Here is a 7,051-nt window from a genome sequence, read left to right on the forward strand (position 1 = left end):
ACAAGTGGCATAATCAAAGCTGTTCTAAGAGACTACTAAATTACCTAAGACATGAGTCTCTACTTATTTCCTGTATCTTGCAAATAGACAAAGAACAGATCTTTAGCCAAATGACAAATCAGTATTTGGGTTTTCCCTGTGTGAAGACTCTCAGAGGCAGAAATGACAGTTCTCCACAATGCTTATTTCTTAATCACCCTTTGGTCTCCAATAATTTTGTTAAAACATACTCATTCCTTAAATTCTTACAGAGCTTTTTGGTAGCAAAAAGGGCCAAATTCATCCTTGACATAACTCCAGTGAAAGTAATAGGTCAAATTCATCCCAGGTATCACACTATCATGCTTTACAAACTTAATTTGGGGGGAAAACCTTTAACCACATCCAGCTTTAATATATCACCAGCAAATCTAGAGCTCTTCTCTTTCTTATCAGCCAGACCATAAAGCAATCTATTTTATCTCCCTGTTCATAAATCCAGGCTTTGGAAAGCATTATAAGATTTTCAGCTTGCAATGTGTTATTCAACTCCATCTTGGTTAGATAAAACTGTTACATAAAACCTTTATAGAGTGAGAGTCACAGATGGATTTCTCTAGATCTTTTAATGACCTCTCCAGCTGTATCATGAGTGTAAACTTTTATCTCCAGCTGTATAGGCCAAAATACAATCATTTAATGGAACCACAGTCTCTGTAAAGTACATGGAAAGACAGAGCTGATGTAGGGGAGGGATAGCTCACGGGGGTTTGAGCATTGGCCTGCTAAACCCAAGGAGGTGAGTTCAATCCTTGAGGAGGCCATTGAGGGATCTTGGGCAAAAATTGGGGATTGGTCCTGCTTTGAGCAGGGGGTTAGACTAGATGACCTCGTGAGGTTCCTTCCAACCCTGATATTCTATGAATCATTGGAGTTATCAAGAAATGAATGCTCAGCCCAAGGGAAGAGGAAGTATCTGAGAGAAGAATCCTGCTGTCAGTGGTAGACAAATATCTAGAACATGCAGTGTTGCTAATACTTGTGATTTTATTGTGACTACTGTAACATTGGGGGGCGGGGGGGGTGTTTCTTAAAGCCTCACCTCTTGGAATTATAAGCATCTCAACTCTCAAATTTTAAAAGTATGAAGAAAAACTTCAAAATGTGACTTGTGTGTGACCTAAAGGTGCAAAACCCAAGTGGTAAATATACCACAGAACCCAAAATGTATCTTAAAAAAAACCACACAATTTTTAAGCCAGTCATGATTTGTGTGTGTGCAGGGGGAGGGAAGGTGTCTCATTATTTTTGATTGCTTGGGATTAGAAAACTGAACTTATTTCTGTTTTCTTTTGATTAGCCAACTGAAAGGCTTAAGGTGACTGTGAAGTTCAGGATTCTGACAAATGAGGTTTGATTTTGTTGATCCCTAAACAATAAAGGCCCAATTTTCAAATAGATTGAGCACCTGAAACTCCCACTGATTTCAAGGGGAGTGATTGGTACACAGCAACTCTGAATATGAGGGTGTATGAGGGAAGGCCTCTTAAAGAAGGCTACCCTGAGGCTAGGACTGGTATGATTTGTGGGGGCCTGGCTGCACAAAAGGGGGGGAAATGGTCTGACGCCTTCAACCTCCCACATCAGACTTGAAGCTTTTCTCTGTTAAGATGAGGAGAGGAAGTATCCAAATGAGCACCAATTGCAAAAGTAAAGCCCCTCCCCTACACCCTTAGTACAATATGCACAATACAGAGAGTCAAATCTGAGTTCCTTACTTAATTTGTAACCAATCTTTAACTCAGACAAAATCCCAATTGAGTTTAATGGCATATACATAGAATAAGATCCTCAAATTTTGAACATACACAACAAGAGCACCTGCATGTAAAATGCACACCTGTAAACTCCACCACTAAATTTAATATACATACCTTTATCCTGTATGGCAGAAATTCAAAACGTTCACAGGGCATGTAGAGCTAGTACCATTAGTAGCCCAGTTGACTTCTATGGACTAGTCACAGTAGTAAACTCTAATGCCAGTAGCTTTTGCAGGATCAAGCCCTCAAGGGGAGCTGCTGGTACTCAGTATCTTCCAGGATGTGGTTCATATATAGTAAAATGCAGGTTTAAACAGCAAACTTGGATGCAGTTGGATCCCTGTTAGACAAATATGAGTTAATAGTGGAAGATGGAAAAATTTAAATCTCAGTCTATGTAAAAGGGTAAAACTTTAAATGATTTTTGCTCAGCAATTTAATTTCCTAACATACTTGCTCCCTAAATATTTTCTAAAGATCCCTTCTCGAGAATGGGAAAAAAGATATGGTTTTGTTCCATTTTTTCTGGAGGCTTCTAAAGATCATAAAGTTGCGCATAAATCTGGCTCTACTCAGAAAGACTAATATGGTCCCCAGAGCGAAGGGCTAGGTAGGGGAACGGTGCCACAGCGCGGTTGAAGGGGGGGGTGTCGGTCCTTGGAGCTAGGGGCTGGAGAAAATCAGGGTCTAGCGGGGCAGCGTGCGGCAGGTAGGCAGCACACAACCAGAGCTGGGCCCAGGAGCCAGCCAGTTCTCAGTCAGGCTGTGGGGCAGGAAGAGCAGCAGCTGCTAAGCAGAGCCTTTTCTCCAGGCTCTAGCAGCTGCTCTTTCCCGCCCCCTAGTGGCGGGGACTGGTCACTGCATGTAACTGGACTTTTGGCATCGGACGCTGCCGGTTTCCCTTTTGACTTGACGTTCACCTGGCAACCCTAGATGGTGTAGCGCTCCTACATCATGCCTGCACATGGGGAATTCTCCCCCAGCCAGCTGCAGTGGAGGGGAGAAACCCTGCCTCCCACCACTTAATTTTGTCATAAAAGATCTAAAATAATGACTGGTGCAGTTGAGAAGGCTAACTGCTCCTGGAAATACCTTTTGCCTTATAGAAGGTATTTTGCCTTCACCCTGCCTCTAACCTCAGTTTAAAAACAACAACAAAACACATAGCTAACAGCATAACGCCAGTCACCAGGTTCATTGATTTGCATGTTATTCTCTGTTCCCTAGCTGAAAAGTTTTTCACTAAACTTGTCAGAAAATGCCAGTTCATTGACACCAAAACTTTTTTGGGAGTGTGCCAGTTTCAACAAAACTCTTGTCAGGAAAGGTTCCCTCAGCTCAAGAATGGAACAGGGGGGCTTGGCAAGAGGAGAGAGGGACTGCTGAATACCCACTGGTCAAGATACTCAGCAGGGATGTGGAAGACACAGTTTCAGGTTTCTGCTCTGAATTGGGCATAGCAGGGACTTGAACCTTGTTTTCCTAGCTGTGCGTTCTACCTACCAGGCTATTGAGTCCGTTTTCACCTTAAGGTGTCCTGTTGGAGCTGTTACACTGTATAAATAATTAACTGTGTACTGGGCCAGAGAGAGACTGACTTTATATCCCAATGGTTAGGGCCCTCACCTGGCAGGCCGAGGCCCAGGCTGAAGTTTCTGCTCCAATGAATGTTTAATTTTACAAGTGGAACAGCTTCAACAGGCAAGCTTGAGAGACCCAGCCCAGCATAGCCAATTGCCTGGTGGTTGGGGCATTCACCTGGGAGAATGGCAGAGCAGGGACTTGAACCTGGGTCTCCCAAGTGAGTGTTCCAACCAATTAGCTGTTCTGGGATGGGTCTTTTTCTCCCTAGTTTAAAAAAATTAAAAGGTGTCTGTTTTGTCCCAGTGCAGAACAGGAAAATTTTTGGAGTCTTACATAGTTTTGTGGGACAGGAAACTCATTTGCTCCCCAGCTGTCTTCACAACCTTTTGTCTGTGTTTTGTCTTTTTGTCCCTAATTCTGCAAAATCTTATCCAGGTGCTCAGCTCAATGGGACTACTTGTGTGGTTAAAGCTGAGTAAGTGTAAGTGTTTGCAGGATTGAGGTCTTAATTGTAAAATGACCACAGCAGGGACTACTATCTATCTTTGTACAGCACCTAATACTATGGAGTCCCAGCCTCACTGGGACCCACGGGCACTAATGTAATGGAAATGTTTAACAGAGAGCACTTAATGAAATTAGACAACAAACGTATGAGAGGTAAAGTTAAATATATTTTAATATACCATATTGCAAGACTGTATGATTTGCTGCTTGAAGATACTGAAGCAAATAGACTAATAAGATTTGGAAATGACTAGGCATTTTATAAACAAGAATAGCATCTGCACAGATACTGGCAGGATAAAATTTCCAATGTGATCAGCTCTCGTGTTTCTGTACATAAACTGCCCACCAGCAGTGGTGAAGAAAAAATTCTTACACCAAGCTGCGTAATGCTACATCTGTGGATCTCGCTTTTTATATGATTCCATTATCAGGCACAAGATACCAGAACAGATAGAGCATTGGGCTATTCCAGTCTTACAGTGCTGATGTTCTAGTATAACTAAGAAAAGGTCAGACTGTAGCGAAAGCTCTGTTAAAAGCTACATCCAGGCAGATTCTATTTTAGGACAAAAGTATTACAGATTAAGGTCTAAATGCCCTTATTTTTAGAGAATCATGAAATAAGTTACTTGTCTTTTTAATCTTCACTTTTTAGAACTACTAAGACACATTAATGCCATTATAGAATAAATTAAGTGAAAATAAAATTCCCATTAATGGTATTTGATCAGTTTTTTTGCATTTGGCTTCTGTCTCCCCAAATCAATATAAGATACAACTTGCATACAAAACCTTCTCCCAGTCGCCAAAGCAGCAGGTGCTATAATGTCACCATTTATTTTTTCCTTTTGATTTGACAGTGTAAATGATAGTGGTTGCTCTGAGTTTGTTATGCTACTATTAACTTCAAATGGGTTCTGCACGACCTAGTGATGAGATGAAACTAATACTTACCACAACTCATTATGATGTAATAAAAAAGGTTGTTTGAAAGAGATACAACCAGAAAAAATAATAAATTAGTGGAGTTTTAGGAAAAGCATTTAACGATAGTATGCACTGAGGTGGTCTTTTGTTTGAAGATTATTTTGTCGTTAACCTTTAACTAACTTCTAAATGACTCCAAGTATGAAATCCATCCCAGTGCAGAGGGCCTGCACCAGGGTACCTTAGAATAGCACTAAAATCTTTCATAAAAACCTTCAGTGATGCACTTATTTAGGCTGTCTGGATTAGAGGGAGAATTTAACTTCATTTGCATATAGCCTAAATACCCAGGTTTTATGTGGGTGCAGAATAGAGGAGAGGATTGGAGATGGGGAAATCCATCCACCCATCGCAGAGCTGGGGCATATGTCTGCAGCACAGTTCCCCTACCTGATATCGATAATTTCAGTCTTTGGGCTGCAAAAACAATTGAGGCACTTTTGTATGACTTGTACATGGGCTAGGGCTACTGGATATATGTAAATGAAGATCCCATGACCTTTCCTGGGCTTGTTCCCGTCCTGGATTGCTGAGACTGCTATGGGAAGCTCTTCCCTGTCATGTAGGCAATACAGAGGTCACATTTTTACAGCTGGCTTCTGCCACCCCTCTCCCCCAAATACATATAGCCCCAAAACATGGCTTAACTGTTTGAAAGCCTTGGTCTTTGTTCCACAGGTGACTTTTATCCTAATCCCAATTACACTTATTTTTCTTCCAGTATTCTATACTAAAGCAAAGAGAAATGCACAGAAACAAGGGTAAACCATAATGGGAAGAGAGACCAAAGCAATGAGTGACTAATAATGATAGTGTCTATAAAGCCTCTTCAGGCAACATTTTCATTCACTTGAAGTCAAACTGTGTCTGCACATTCAATGTACAATAGGGGGCAGTGTTATCATAGTTTACTTCAACTTGTAAAAGCTGTTCATAATTCACATGAGCCACTGCATTCCACTAGTCACTAGAGGATTGCCCTGTACCCCCTTATTCTTGGTCCAGGAAGGCTGTAGGGCAGAGACATAGGGTAAGGGGCAACAAAAAAGGTATATTTCATAGGTAAGTGGGCAAATGCTGTTAAACTGCCATAGCATGGTGTATAAAAATGAGAGGATGTTAGGCACAAAAACTATAACATCCATGCAAATGTTCATTACAGGACTGCAGCAAGCAGTGGGTGGCATATGCTGTACATGGAAACTCGCAAACAAACTATAGAAGCTGAGGTTTATGGTTTAAAGCTACAATTAAAACTGTCCTTGAGAACTAGGAAAAAAACAAAGCAGTGCACAAATTTAAACGACCTAAATATAACTTCCTGACCCGCTGGTGCCATTGGCAGAGACTAACTACTTTAGGGCCCTAAGGCATGGCCCTACATCAGTATTTTACTGGTATCATGAGGGTATATATATCTGTCTATCATGTAGACAGCAGATTGCAATTCAACCTCTGATGTACATACTGCTGTACTACATAGCTATGATTATTTAGAGAGAGACAAGTTGGGAACTGTAATATCTTTTATTGGACCAACAAAGATAATACCTCACCCACCCTGTCTCCTTCACATCCTGGGACCAACATGGCTACAGCAACATTGCATATAGTGACTATTTACAGTTTGAATGGTGTACCAACCTTTCATATGCCTTATAACTTGTATTACCTTGCACTACTACTTATGAATCTAGCCTATTTTCTGGCTCATTTACGCCAAAATATGGAAACTGCATACTGACTAGATCATTGCTGAAATTGGCCCACTTTCTTGACATCTTTTTGTATTTTCTTCAGTTATCAGTGACAAATCCCAGTTCCACTGAAATGCTGTTGACTTCAGTAGGACAGATTTCAGCTCAGAATCTGTACTCTGTTTCCGCTTCATTTATCTCAGTTTTTCAGGTCAAACTCTGGCATCAGGGACACTTGTGTAAATGTGGAATAGCTAATTTGATTTCAACTGGGATATTCTGGATTTACACCAGCGTAGATAATAGCAGCATTTTGCCTATAGAGTTTGAACAAAGTGAATTCTAAATGCTCTAAATTTGATGAAAACTCACAACAGAACTGCAAACTAACAGCTAAAGTCAGCTCTGGCCTCTGTTAACGCATGCAACCAGCTCCATTTCTAAGAACTGATTATAAATGGAGTTGTACAA

The sequence above is a fragment of the Eretmochelys imbricata genome, chromosome 9 (assembly GCF_965152235.1).
Source record: "Eretmochelys imbricata isolate rEreImb1 chromosome 9, rEreImb1.hap1, whole genome shotgun sequence".
NCBI lineage: Eukaryota > Metazoa > Chordata > Testudines > Cheloniidae > Eretmochelys > Eretmochelys imbricata.